This window comes from Panthera onca, chromosome A1, assembly GCF_046562875.1.
Source record: "Panthera onca isolate mPanOnc1 chromosome A1, mPanOnc1 haplotype 2, whole genome shotgun sequence".
Lineage (NCBI taxonomy): Eukaryota > Metazoa > Chordata > Mammalia > Carnivora > Felidae > Panthera > Panthera onca.
In genome coordinates, this window is record NC_138339.1 from 21,243,540 (window position 1) to 21,256,418 (window position 12,879).

Consider the following 12,879-nt stretch of genomic DNA (forward strand, 5'->3'; position numbering starts at 1 on the left):
AGAAGGATCCAGTGGCAAAGGTAAAACAACAGATTTTATCTGTTGATTGAACCTATGAAGTGAAACAAGTAGCTATTTAGTATGTATTGCGATTTCCTCAAGATACATACTCATACATAAAAATGTATATTAAATACAATTAGCTTTCCTGGAGATTACTTTTAAAACTTTTTTTTTTTACCTGACTGGGAATTTAAATTTATATTTTTATGTCAATATGGAGGAAAATTATCCTAATTTTTGAATTACATAATTTTAAGACACTTTCTAGTCAATATCAAAAGTAAAACCTTTTTTAGTTTTATGTATTAGTTCTCTCCTAATCCTCTGAAATATTTATAAAAGTTATACCAGGCTAACCTGACAAATAGAATGTGACAGATTATGGAGTTGAGGTTTAGAGAACATGTTTTACTTTCTTAAGGCCTCAAAGCTAATTAATGGTAGAAACATAATTTATATATATTTTTTTCTGATACCCTGGAACAAATTCTTATGTATTATTGGACTTTTTCTAAGTATAAACATAAAAAAAAATAGTTTACAAACTGATATCTCAAACAACTAAAAAAGGTAACTGATGACTGGGAATAAGTAAGGGAAGGAAGGAAGGAAAGAAAGGAAAGAGGGAATGGGTCCTATTCTCTCTGGCTTCCCCATGTCAGTGGTGTTGGGAAAACTGAATATCCACATGAAAAATAATAGAGTTTGACCTTTATGCCGCCCCCCCCCCCCACACAGACGAAATCAAAGACTTAAGTATAAGATCTAAACTCTTAGAAGAAAACATATGGGAAAATTCTGATGCCATTGGACTTGACAGTGATTCCTTGAATATGACACCAAAAGCACAGGTAAGAAAAGAACAATAAATATATTGGATTATATGAAAATTAAAACTTTTGTGCCTCAAAGACACTATTAACAGAGTAAAAGGGGAACCCATTAAATGAGAGAGGTTTGCAAGTCTTAAATCTGATGAAGGGTTAATATCTAGTACATGCAAAAATACCCCTATGCAACTTAGCAGCAAAAAGCAAAACCTAATTAGAAAAAATGTGCAAAAGACTTGAATAGACATTTTCCAAGGGTGATATGCAAATGGACAGTAGCATATAAAAAGATACTTAACATTAATTATTATAAATGCAAATTTATCCAAATGATAATGATCTGCCACCTCATACTCATTAGGGAAATTGAGGGGTGGGAGGGGGGATTGAATGAATAGTAAAATGGTATTTTCTATCTCCATAGTTTTTCCTTTTCCAGAACATCATTCAGTTGGAATCAGGCAGTATGTAGCCTTTTTAAACTGGGTTATTTTACTTAATAGCATGCATTTAAGATTCTCCCATGTCTTTTCATGACTTGATTGTTCATTTCTTTTTAGCACTGAATAACATCTCATTGTCTGGATGTAAGACTGTTTATCCATTAACCTACTAAAGGGCATCTTGGCTTCTTCCAGGTTTTGACAATTATGAATAAAAATGCTATAAATACCTGTGTTTAGGTTTTTTTGTGGACCTTAGTTTGCCGCACATTTTGGCAAATACCAAGGAGGACAGTTGCTGGATTGGTATAGTAAGGATGTGTCTAGTTTTGCAAGAAACTGATTTCTAAAGTGATTGTGTCATTTTACATTCCCATTAATGAATGAGGGTTCCAGTTGCTATATATGAGCCATAACCAACATTCAGTTATCTCATTGTTTCATAGCATTGCCTTGAAGAATTGAGGTTATATGTAGAAGCATCAAATTGGTGGCCAAGCTTAGCTCATACTCCCTTCTTTGCATTTTCTAGGGGCAGTGAAAGGGAGTATCTTTTTCCTTCATCTTCTGTATTAATCCATGAAACACTTTCATTAAGAAATGCAAAAAATGGGAAGAATGTTAGGATATTATTCAGATAAAAGTAAATGAATAGAAACATAAACAAATGTAAATAAAGCACTGAACATTATAAGATCAGAGTAGTAGATGATCTATTTATCTCTCTCTCTTCTTAACTTTAAAAATGGTGACATTATTATTAGTGCCTCTGCAAAGGGCTATTGTAAGAATACCTGACCAGTGGCCCAATGACCATTTTTCTGTGGTATAAATGTCACAGTTATTATACTCTGTTTTTAAATATAAATTTAATTTTATTAATATATTATAATATATTATTATATTTATTATAATTATAAATAATTTATTATATAAATTATTATAATTTATATTAATATAAATTTATAAATTAATATAAAATATTAAAATTTTAATTTAATATAAAAATTAATTTAATTTTAATAAAATTAAAAATAAATTTAATTAGTTCTGTTCATAGATAAAGAATCTGAGGCTTCAAAAGTCAATGTTTTCCTGAGGTTTCGTTACTAGAAAATACCAGAAATTTATTTTTTCCTTGGAGTAAGAAGAGGAATTAAATCATTTTGTGAATTTTCAGAAGTGTTAAAATTTAGGTCTTTATAATACTCTAATATAAAGCTATATTGTTAGATATTAATTATTAACATACTTGTCCTCTACTCCACTAAATTTTGAGCACCTACAGGTTTAAAACAAGACATACTTCAATTACTCTTTAAATCCTAGAGTCCTTAGCATGGAGCTCAATTTATAGTGTTCAATATATATGGGTCCTATTGATAGACTGATTGATTGTTTGAGTCCATGAAGGGGCTTATAAATTCCAATTATTACGGAATAGTAACAAAAGGTGATATGTTAACTGAATATTATGCATCTAACTTGTTCCATTGGAGAATAGTGTCTGCTTCAGTATATATATTGTCATGATGAACTACATATGTAAATGAACATGTTTTGTATGTATATGTATATCACATACCACACGTGTGTATATATAACATATATATGCACATTGTATATGTGATAAATACTTCAATATAAAATGTAGAATGAATATTGTTTTACTGAGACAAGAAAGAAATGTTTGTAGCAATTGTGTCTGTTAATAGAGTTTATATCTCACAATCCTGCTGAGTCCCTAGTTCTAAAAGAATGTCTTTTCTGCCGAGAGCAGTGCTTGGTACATGCATGGCTGGGCTTTTTGAATAGTGTTGCATCCTGTAGCAGTGAGTCATGGAGGTGCTGAGAGGCCTCGATTCTCATTGATTTGAGTGGCCACATGGGAAAATAGCTTCAATTTATTATTTTATCATTATTTATCCAGTCCCAGATTATTTTATGAGTTCATATCACTAAAAACAAATAAAATTTTCTATTATTTTCCTATTAAAAGTAAAAACATTTTACATATACTATAGCTGATAGTTTGTGATTATTCTTAAAAGAAAGAAGCTAACAATGCTTTTTCTTGTTTTTTTTTTTTTAGCCTTTTGCAGATTTTGAGAATCAAGGCAATTCTCATGTGAAAAGACAAAGCAACCTTCTCTCCAAATAGGATGGAGAGCACTTTTGTTTTTTACCCATCTTCAGTGAGTTCCGCCCCCCCCCCCCCCACTTCTAGTTGAGTAGAATTTCTTCTTCAATTAGAATTAGAATGTGACAGGAAAGGAGAGAATTAAGATTAATATATAGACAAATTATTTACTTCATAACAAGTAGGAAATACTCATGCCTATTACATTATTGAATTCTAAATTCAGTCACATAATTGTAGCTAGTTGTAAATCTCTATTGAGTGAGCTCATATTAATAAACTCAATGTGATCCAGTATGGGGAAGAAGTTCAAGAATTCTCTGAGCTTGCACCAATGGGTTAAGGCTTAGGGCAAAAAGCCGCCACAGGGTGAAAAAGCCCAGCATAGAACAAAGCAAAGAAGAGAAAGCTGCTTCCACAGGACAAAATTGTCCGAGAACAGGTAGATGAACAGGTAGAGGCAGAAAGCTGCCACAGCAGGGTGAAAGTGCCCAGAGCTAATTAGTGATAAAAATGTCTTGTTAACCCTGAGGTAACCCCTAGAAAAATTAAGATAAACAGACACAGTGCCTGGTGTCTGCAGTAAACAGCTCTCTGCTCCGCACTGGGACTTTGATTTTTGACCCTAACTGCTAACATTGCATAGCTTTGAAAATCCCTTTCTCTCACATGCACGAGTTAATGATCACTGTTTTATTTTCTCTTTCTGCACGTTCATCAGATATGTAAGCCTTCTGATCCTAATAAATACAGAGTGAGACCCTTACTCAGGGCTCTTGTCGCTTTCCTGGACATTAGCCTCTCTCGTATTCAATTCTGCATCCATTCTCTTGCTGGACAAGAGAGAACTCCAGACTCAAAATCTGCAACAGTCCAGCTTATTTTCTTTCCTATATCATGATCCCCCAATCTTAAAATACATCCCCACACATGTTCCCTAGGTTTCTTTTGATACCATGTGGCAAAATCATGCAATTATATCTTTGATATACCTCATCTCCTAATGAGGTTATACTTTGTCATTCATCCTGAAAGTTCTTTTTAACTCAAGTCTGATGATAAATATGGGATCAATGAGAACTGAAGTAGTATAATAAGCCAAATCACTACCCTAGGGTGTTCATGTCCTAATCCCCAGAATCTGTGAATGTGTTATCTGATATGGCAGAAGGGACTTTAAAATGATTAAGTTAAGGGAATTAAGATGGAATTGTATCCTGGATTATGTGGATGGGCCTAACAGGAAAATAGAAAGGCTACAATCAGATAAGGAGATGTGATGATGAAAACAGAATCTGAGACTGAAAGACACCACACTGCTGTCTCTGAAAATGGAGAAAAGGGCCCTGAGGCAAGGAATATGAGCAACCTCTAGAAGGTGGAAAAGATGAACAGATTCTCCCTTAAAGCTTCCGGAAGGAAATGTAGACTTGTCAAAGTTTGGTGTAATTTGTGCACAGAAACAATAGAAAAGTAATATAAATGTACGTCTTGGAGAGGATCATCAGTATTTTGAAAAGCAGTTATTTCAGAGGAAGTTGTCATATATTTTTTTCAGGCAAGGGAAGATTAATCTCATTGAGGGTATAATGAGATGTTTCCACAAGTGAAGGAGGATTAGAAAAATGTAGAATTTAAGTTCCTTGGTTTTATTCAAATTTATCTATAGATGCATTCTGATTTTCGAAGTCCTATTCCTACAAAAAGTGACACTCGAAATTCTGGAATTTCTTTTGTCATAATTCAGTCATAAGCAGGATTAGATCTGGGGCTTTGTTTTCAGAATTCTTAACCTTGCAGCTACGAGTTTCTTTTAGAGCATTTATAAGCAAGACCTCAGTAGTTAAAGTCATGAGCTCATCTTTTTACTCTGAGTTTTCTTGTATATTTGGAAGCAGTTGTCTAACTCAATTATATTCTTTATTTCCACTATATTATTTATGGCACCAAATAATTTATCACCTAATAATCTTCATAGACACTTGATTATAGGTATCTACAAGTGACACGTCATTGTTTTGGCACTTTCCATGTTTTTTCATATATCGTGAACTACTAGCACTGTCTTTATCACTGGAAATACTGTCATTAATGCCTTGAAATATAGTCCTATAAGAGAAATCATTGCAGATGAAGTGTACCAAATGATCTCTTTCTAAGGTTTTGTTCTACTGGAAACACTCCCTGTACAAAATTGTGTATCAGAAAGTTAGAGAAGAACTCACTAGAGAGTATGGATAAAAGCATTTATTATAGACAGCAGAGGGGATAGTTAAAAAGATTGAGATGGCTGCTCCCATATCTGGAACTAGATTCTAAAGTTTGTAGGGCCTTCAGTAAGGAAAGATAAACAGGAAGTAGGAAAAGCAAGGAAAGCGGTAAAACCAGGTGGGTATGCTTGTACACACAAGAAGACCTGGAACCGTCCTCAGTCTCTAAATACCTGGATGTCTTCACCTTCAATGACAGGGTTCCACAGGAGAGGATAATGCCATTTATCATGAAGCAAATCGTACATCTGTTGATTGTCCAGGAGTTGGACACCTGTAAGGAAGAAATCTATCAGGAACTAGGGATGTTTTGGGTCTGTTTGCTGCCTCATATCAACAGCGATTGCCCAATTATGCAATAAATAATTTCTGCACTAACTCTTTGACTATAAAAAGAATGAGTCTGCTGCTTCACGTCCATCTTCAATATCACAAAGAAAATACCTGCGTTTCACAATAACGGCATACTAAGCAGGAAAGAGAAATCTGGGAAATTTAGTCCCAACCTAGCTGAGTTGTCCCAATACAAATCCACAATACCACACAAAATATTTAAAACCAGTGTACTAGTGTTGGTATTCACTGTAGATAAAATTCATAGTGTTGAAATAGTGTCCCAGATGCTACCTGTTTTTATCTGGATTTGAGCCTTTAATTATGGGGAGTTTGGGGCCCTGAGGCATGGACGAACACTCATGGGAGGGTTGGGACAGTGGCTATTAAATAACCTGTGAATGAGTATTTCAAATTTTAATCACTTTTATCAATGTACTCTTGTAACAGTTCAACAAATATTTGAAGGATGAATGAACATTCATATGGTCTTGGTGTTTAGTAGAAGTGTCCTTGTGTCTTCCAACTTCCTTCCTCTTTTTAAACTCTTAGTTTAATGGACTGTTTCTAATAACACTTAACATTTATTTTAAATAAATTTACGTCTGGTTATGGTGAATATATATTTCAAAGATTCTCCAGGTTACAGATTTAATGAGAATTATTTGAACATATTTTTTAGTTTACTTAATATATTTCAAATACAGGCATAGATTTAACCTATCAGGAAGATGATCCAAGGGTCTGAAAATATAAAGTGTCTTAATTTCTGTGTGTGTGCATATGGAATAAGCTAATATGTTAAATTTTTTTTTCATTTTATGCCAATTACTATTTGCATAGTTATTTTGTGAAAGCTTAAAAAAATCAGTATTCCTTGTTATATGTCAGAATAAATTCTACATTTCCAAATTTTATATGAAGATTAAAATTGTAATTTCATCACTTATATGTGAATAATTTTACATTTATAATCTCACAAAATAATTGTATAAACTCAATTATTTCCCTTATTCAAAAATATTCTAATCCAATGTTTCTTTTAATTTAATTTTTTATGATAGTAGCTTAAAAATATTGTTTTTTCTAAATTCTAAGTTTTATATTTACACTATATGAAATTGAAAGATATAAAACTTTCTCAAGAGGAAACTAAAGACTATTTGACCCTTAAATCTCATTTTCTTCCTAAAACTCTAGAGAACACAGTTCATTATTTCTTCAATTCTAATACTAATAGTATTTTTCTGAGTGTATAAAATCTCCATTAATACATAAACTTGATTTCCATTTTTATAATATATTTTGGCTTCAGCCCATCTGCTTTTAATATATGCAGTAAACCTAAATGACAGGAAAAAACTTTAAATGTGATCCATTACATTAGTTATAATTAGTATTCTCTGATCATTATAGTATATTTTAAATAATTCAATATTAAAAAAATAAAATTGATTTATTTGTAAATACTTTTAGGCAAAACAAAAAGGTGTGTGTGTGTTGGGTGAGGGCTGTGTATGGAAAGCCATCTAGGAACCCAATCACTCTGTCACTTGAAGTGAGAAAAATTGGGGTTGATATGTTTGTTTTTTTTCCTAATATATGTTGCCTTTCCATGTTCACTGATAATGTTGATGTAACAGAAGTAATAGAGTACTTAATATTTCCCAATTTCTATGGATTTTACATACTTGCATACTTATTAATTTTTATTGTAGGTCTTTTGTACTTTCATGACAGTATGTCATCTGTTCATTCATTGAATACTGGCTGCATGGTGGTGAATAATCTTCCAGGCAAGATAGCTGTTATTTAGAGTTATTTATTCTTGAAAAGGGAGAAATTCTGCAGTTACGTGCCATCAGCATCCAGTACTTGCAACAGTTCTTGGACAGGTGCCTCAGCCTTGTAAAGGGATCTGGACATGACCACTCAGGCATTTACCCTTGGTGTTGCTCATATTCATTTACTCTTCACATTAACTACTCCATTTGGGCAGAGCTTCACCCAGGTTATTTTAAGTCACCACTTGCAGAAGAAACTTATGAGAGATGAGTTAGGGAGACAATCTGGTATGCTCTGCCACAGTGGAATTTGGGATCAAAATTATATATTACTTCTGTATCATTCATTCAAGTTCACCCCACCTGCCCCCTCAGGTATATTTCTCTGGTTGAAGAGGTTTTCTTGGAGGGGTGATCCAGGACCTTCTCCTGATGGTTTTATGGCTATTTATTTTAAATACTGTAAATAGAAGTACCAAGAGATACACAAGTGTATCCAGTGGAATCCCAAATCTATTTATGACTGTCTCTATTAATTTACAACTACTCCCCTTTCTCATGATAATCAGATTCAGTTACTCTTGCTAATAGGGGAATGGTTTTCTTTGCCTTTGCTGGACTCACATTAGAAATCAACTTGACAAGGCAAAGCAACACCATTAAATTTAGTTAAACTCTTAAAATGTATCTTGGTGGAAATAAGCCTTTCTGGAACCCAGGCTCTTGTAAGAAATCTACATTTGTAGGAATTAGGAATCAGACATTTTCAAATGTGTCATTGGCAGTAATGGAGAATAGGGCTTGCTTCCACCCCTCAGTTCCTAGAGTCATGTATTTAACCTACCAAAGCCAGAACACATATACTGACTCTTGGTTAAAAGTATATTCTCCATTGTGACGTATGTTATGTCAGTGGTGTCAACATCAAAATGTCACCTAATTCTATCTCAAGACTTTCAGTGTTCTAATAGGCCAGAAGTTTCTGCAGAGGGAGTGAGTGTTACAATCCCTGCATCTTCTGATTGTGCTTATTGCTATATTATTGTAAGAGGTGGGTCTGTTACAAGGTACGCTACCTGGGATTAGATACTCTATGATCCCTTGGGAAGTACCACTGGCTGAAGTATTCTCTGCAGAAAAGGCAAACCAATATCTGTAATATGGGTCTCTTCTGATCAGAATGCAGCATTGACTGACGTTATCACCTTACAAGTAAGTGGCTGTCTTCTCAAGGGATGATCCTATTCTTGTATCTCTAAAATTATTTGATCTACCATTTTTTTTTTTCTGAAAAATGGTTTGGTTTTTTGATTTATTACTTTGGTGGAGAGGAACTGGTTTTCAGTTCTTCAATTTGGACTTTCCTACTATGATAAATATTTACAGATCAAAGAATCAGTGTAATGTTTCTGCCAACTTCTAAGCATGTTCATTTCATTTATAGATTTAGATATTGAGAGAATAACTAGTTGAGCTGAGGAACGTCACCCAAACCAAGGAATTGCCCACTTCCCAGGTCAACTCACATGTGGTGATGGAATGATACAGGGTTAAAACAGTTGTTAGGGACAGAATTATGTACCCTCAAATTTCATGTTAAAGCCCTAATCCCCAATGTAACTATTTGGAGATAAAGCTTATAAAAGGGTAATGAAGGTTAAATGAGATCATTAGGATGGTGCCCTAATCCAACAGAACTGGTGTTTTTATGAGAGCAATATCAGGGATGTGCATGCATGCAGAAAGGGCCATGTGAGGATACAGGTGGGGCCATCTGCAACAAAGAGAGGCCTCAAGAAAAACCAAACCTTCCAACATCTTGATTTAAGTTAAGCCTCCAGAAATTTGAGGAAACAAATCTGTGTTATTAAACTGTTCAGTCTGTGTTTTTTTTAATGGCAGCCCTCACAAATACAGCTTCTCAGTACTCTTTTCTATCTATCTATCTATCTAGATATAGATAGATATCTATAGATATATCTATATATCTATATCTATATCTATATCTATATCTATATCTATATCTATATCTATATCTATCTTTAATGTTTATTGTTGAGAGAGAGACATAACATGAATGGGGAAGGGAAAGAGAGAGAAGGGGAGACACAGAATCCAAAGCAGGCTCCAGGCTCTGAGCTATCAGTACAGAACCAGATTCAGGGCTCAAACTCATGAGCCCTGAGATCATGACCTGAGCAGAAGCCAGACGCTTAACTGACTATGCCCCCCAGGTGCCCCGGAGCTCAGTACTCTTGCTCCAACTTTGGGTCACTATGAAGGGTCAGCTCAGCTTCAGAGATCCCCACAGGATCAGTTGAGGCCTGTGACTGCATTATTGTTTACATCCTTCCGTGCTAGGTAAATAGCTAGTAGGGCAATTGCTAGATGGTAAGGTAGTTCTGTTTTAAACTTTTTTGAACATGAGGAACATAAATTCTGTATTTTGGATACTAACCCTTATATCAGATATGTCATCCGCAAATAATCTTCTCCTATTCCATAGGTTGCCTTTCAGTTTTGTTAATTATTTCCTTCATTGTACAGAGATTTTTATTTTGATGGGAAGCCCCAATAGTTTATTTTTGCTTTTGTTTCCCTTGCCTCAGGAGACTCATCTAGAAAGAAGTTGCTATGTCCGGTGTCAAAGAGGTTACTGCCTGTGTTCTCCTCCAGGATTTTAATGGTTACCTGTCTTGCATTTGGGTCTTCCCTTCAGTGTGAATTTCTTTTTGTTTATGGTATAAGAAAATGGTCCAGTTTCATTCTTCCGCATGTTGCTGTCCAGTTTTCCCAACTTTCTTGCTTTGTCTCAGATTAGTGTACCATACAGTTGTGGGTTCGTTTCTGGATTTTCTATTCTATTCTATTGATCTATGTGTCTGTGTTTGTGCCAGTATATACTGTCTTGATTACTACAGTTTTGTAGTATAACTTGAAGTCTAGAATTGGGATGCCTCCAGCTTTGCTTTTCTTATTGAAATTTGCTTTGGCTATTCAAGGTCTTTTGTTGTTCCATACAAATTTTAGGATTGTTTGTTCTAGATCTGTGAAAAATGCTGGTGGTATTTTGATAGGGATTGCATTAAATGTATAGATTGCTTTGGGTAGTATAGACAAACAATGTTTGTTCTTCCAATCCATGAATATGGAATGCTTTCCCTTTTCTTTATGTGCTCTTCAATTTCTTTCATAAGTGTTCTACAGTTTTCAGAGTACAGATCTTTCACCTCTTTGGTTAGGTTCATTCCTCAGTATCTTATGTTTTTTGGTACAATTGTAAATGGGATTTATTCCTTGATTTCTCTTTCCATAACTTCATTATTGTTGTATAAAAATGCAACAGATTTCTGTATGTTGATTTTGTATACTGTGACTTTCCTGAATTTGTGTATCAGTTCTAGCAATGTTTTTTGGTGGAGTCTCTTGGGTTTCCTTATGAGTATCCTGTACCTACAAATAGTGAAAGTTTGAGTTCTTCCTTGTTGATTTGGATACTTTTTATATCTTTTTGTTGTCCGATTGCTGTGGCTCAGACTTCCAATTCCATGGTGAGAGTGGACATCCCTGTCTTGTTCTTGGCTATAGAGCTAAAGCTCTGTTTTTCCCCATTGAGGATGATATTAGCTGTGGTTTTAATGTATATGGCCTTTAATTATGTTGAGGTATGTTCCCTCTAACCCTGCTTTGTTGAGTTACCATAAATGGATGTTCTACTTTGTCAGATGCTTTTTCTGCATCTATTGAATTGATCATATAATTCTTATTTTTATTAATGTGGTATATCATGTTGATTAATTTGTGAATATTGAGCTACCCTGGCAACCCAGGAATAAATCCCACTTGATCATGGTGAACAATTCTTTTAATGTATTGTTGGATTCGGTTTGTTCGTATTTTGTTGAGAAGTTTTGCATCCATGTTCATTGGGGATGTTGCCCCATAGCTTTCTTTTTTAGTGTAGTATTTATCTGGTTTCAGTATCAGTGTAATGCTGGATTCATAGAATTAATTTATAAGTTTTCCCTCCTTTTTCTGTTTTTTGAATAGTTTGAAAAGTATTATCTATTGACTCTTCTTTAAATATTTGGTAGAATTCCCCTTGGAAGCCATTGAGTCCTGGACTTAATTTTTGATTACTATTTCAGTTTCTTTGCTGGTTGTCAGTCTGTTCAAAATTTCTATCTCTTCCTGTTTCAGGTTTGGTGGTTTATATGTTTTTCAGAATTTATCCATTTCTTCCAGGTTGTCCCATTTGTTGGTATATGGTTTTTCATAATATTCTCTTGATTGCTTGTATTTCTGTGGTATTGGTTGTTATTTCTGCTCTCTCATGTGTGATTTTATTTGGGTCCTTTCTCTTTTCTTTTGGTAAATCTGACTTTATCAATTTCATTAACTTTTTTCAAAGAATCAGCTCCTGGTTCATTGATCTGTTCTATTATTTTTTGTTTTTTAGTTTCTATATCATTTGTGTGTTCTAATCACTATTATTTCCTTCCTTCAGCTGGCTTTAGGCTTCATTTTTTTTTTTTTTCTAGCTCCCTTAGGTATAAGGTTATATTTTTTATTTGAGATTTTTCTTGCTTCTTGAGGTTGACTTATATTGCTATATACTTCCCTGTTATAACTGCTTTTGCTGTATTCCAAAGGTTTTAGACTATTATGTTTTCTTATTTATTTATTTATTTATTTATTTATTTATTTATTTTAGTTTCTTCTTTGATTTCATAGTTGACCCATTCATTGCCTAGTAGCATTTAATCTCCATGTATTTGTAATCTTTCTAATTTTTTTCTTGTGCTTGACTTCAAGTTTCATAGTGTTGTGGTCAGATGAGTGGTATGATCTCAATCTTTTTGTAATTGTTGAGGCCTGATTTGTTTCCTAGTGTGTGATATACTCTGGAGAATATACCATGAGCACAGAAATAATTCTTAATTAAAAAAATAAATAATTTTGTGCTATTTACTACATCATTCACTGGGTGTACACACACACACACACATTCAAGAAATCTTCTTCTTTACGGTAAGCAATGTCAAATGCCCATCTGAGCACCCAAACTTTAATGAC

At 33.9% G+C, this 12,879-nt stretch overlaps 1 long non-coding RNA gene and 1 pseudogene across 2 annotated transcripts in view; both read left to right on the forward strand.

Moving 5' to 3' along the window:
* Nucleotides 1-12,879, forward strand: part of LOC144614691 (uncharacterized) — a 296,020-nt gene that overhangs the window by 197,317 nt on the left and 85,824 nt on the right. The gene's annotated exons all lie outside the window — the stretch shown is intronic.
* LOC132680321 (transmembrane protein 179B-like) overlaps nt 1-12,879 on the forward strand; it is a 45,530-nt pseudogene that overhangs the window by 5,356 nt on the left and 27,295 nt on the right.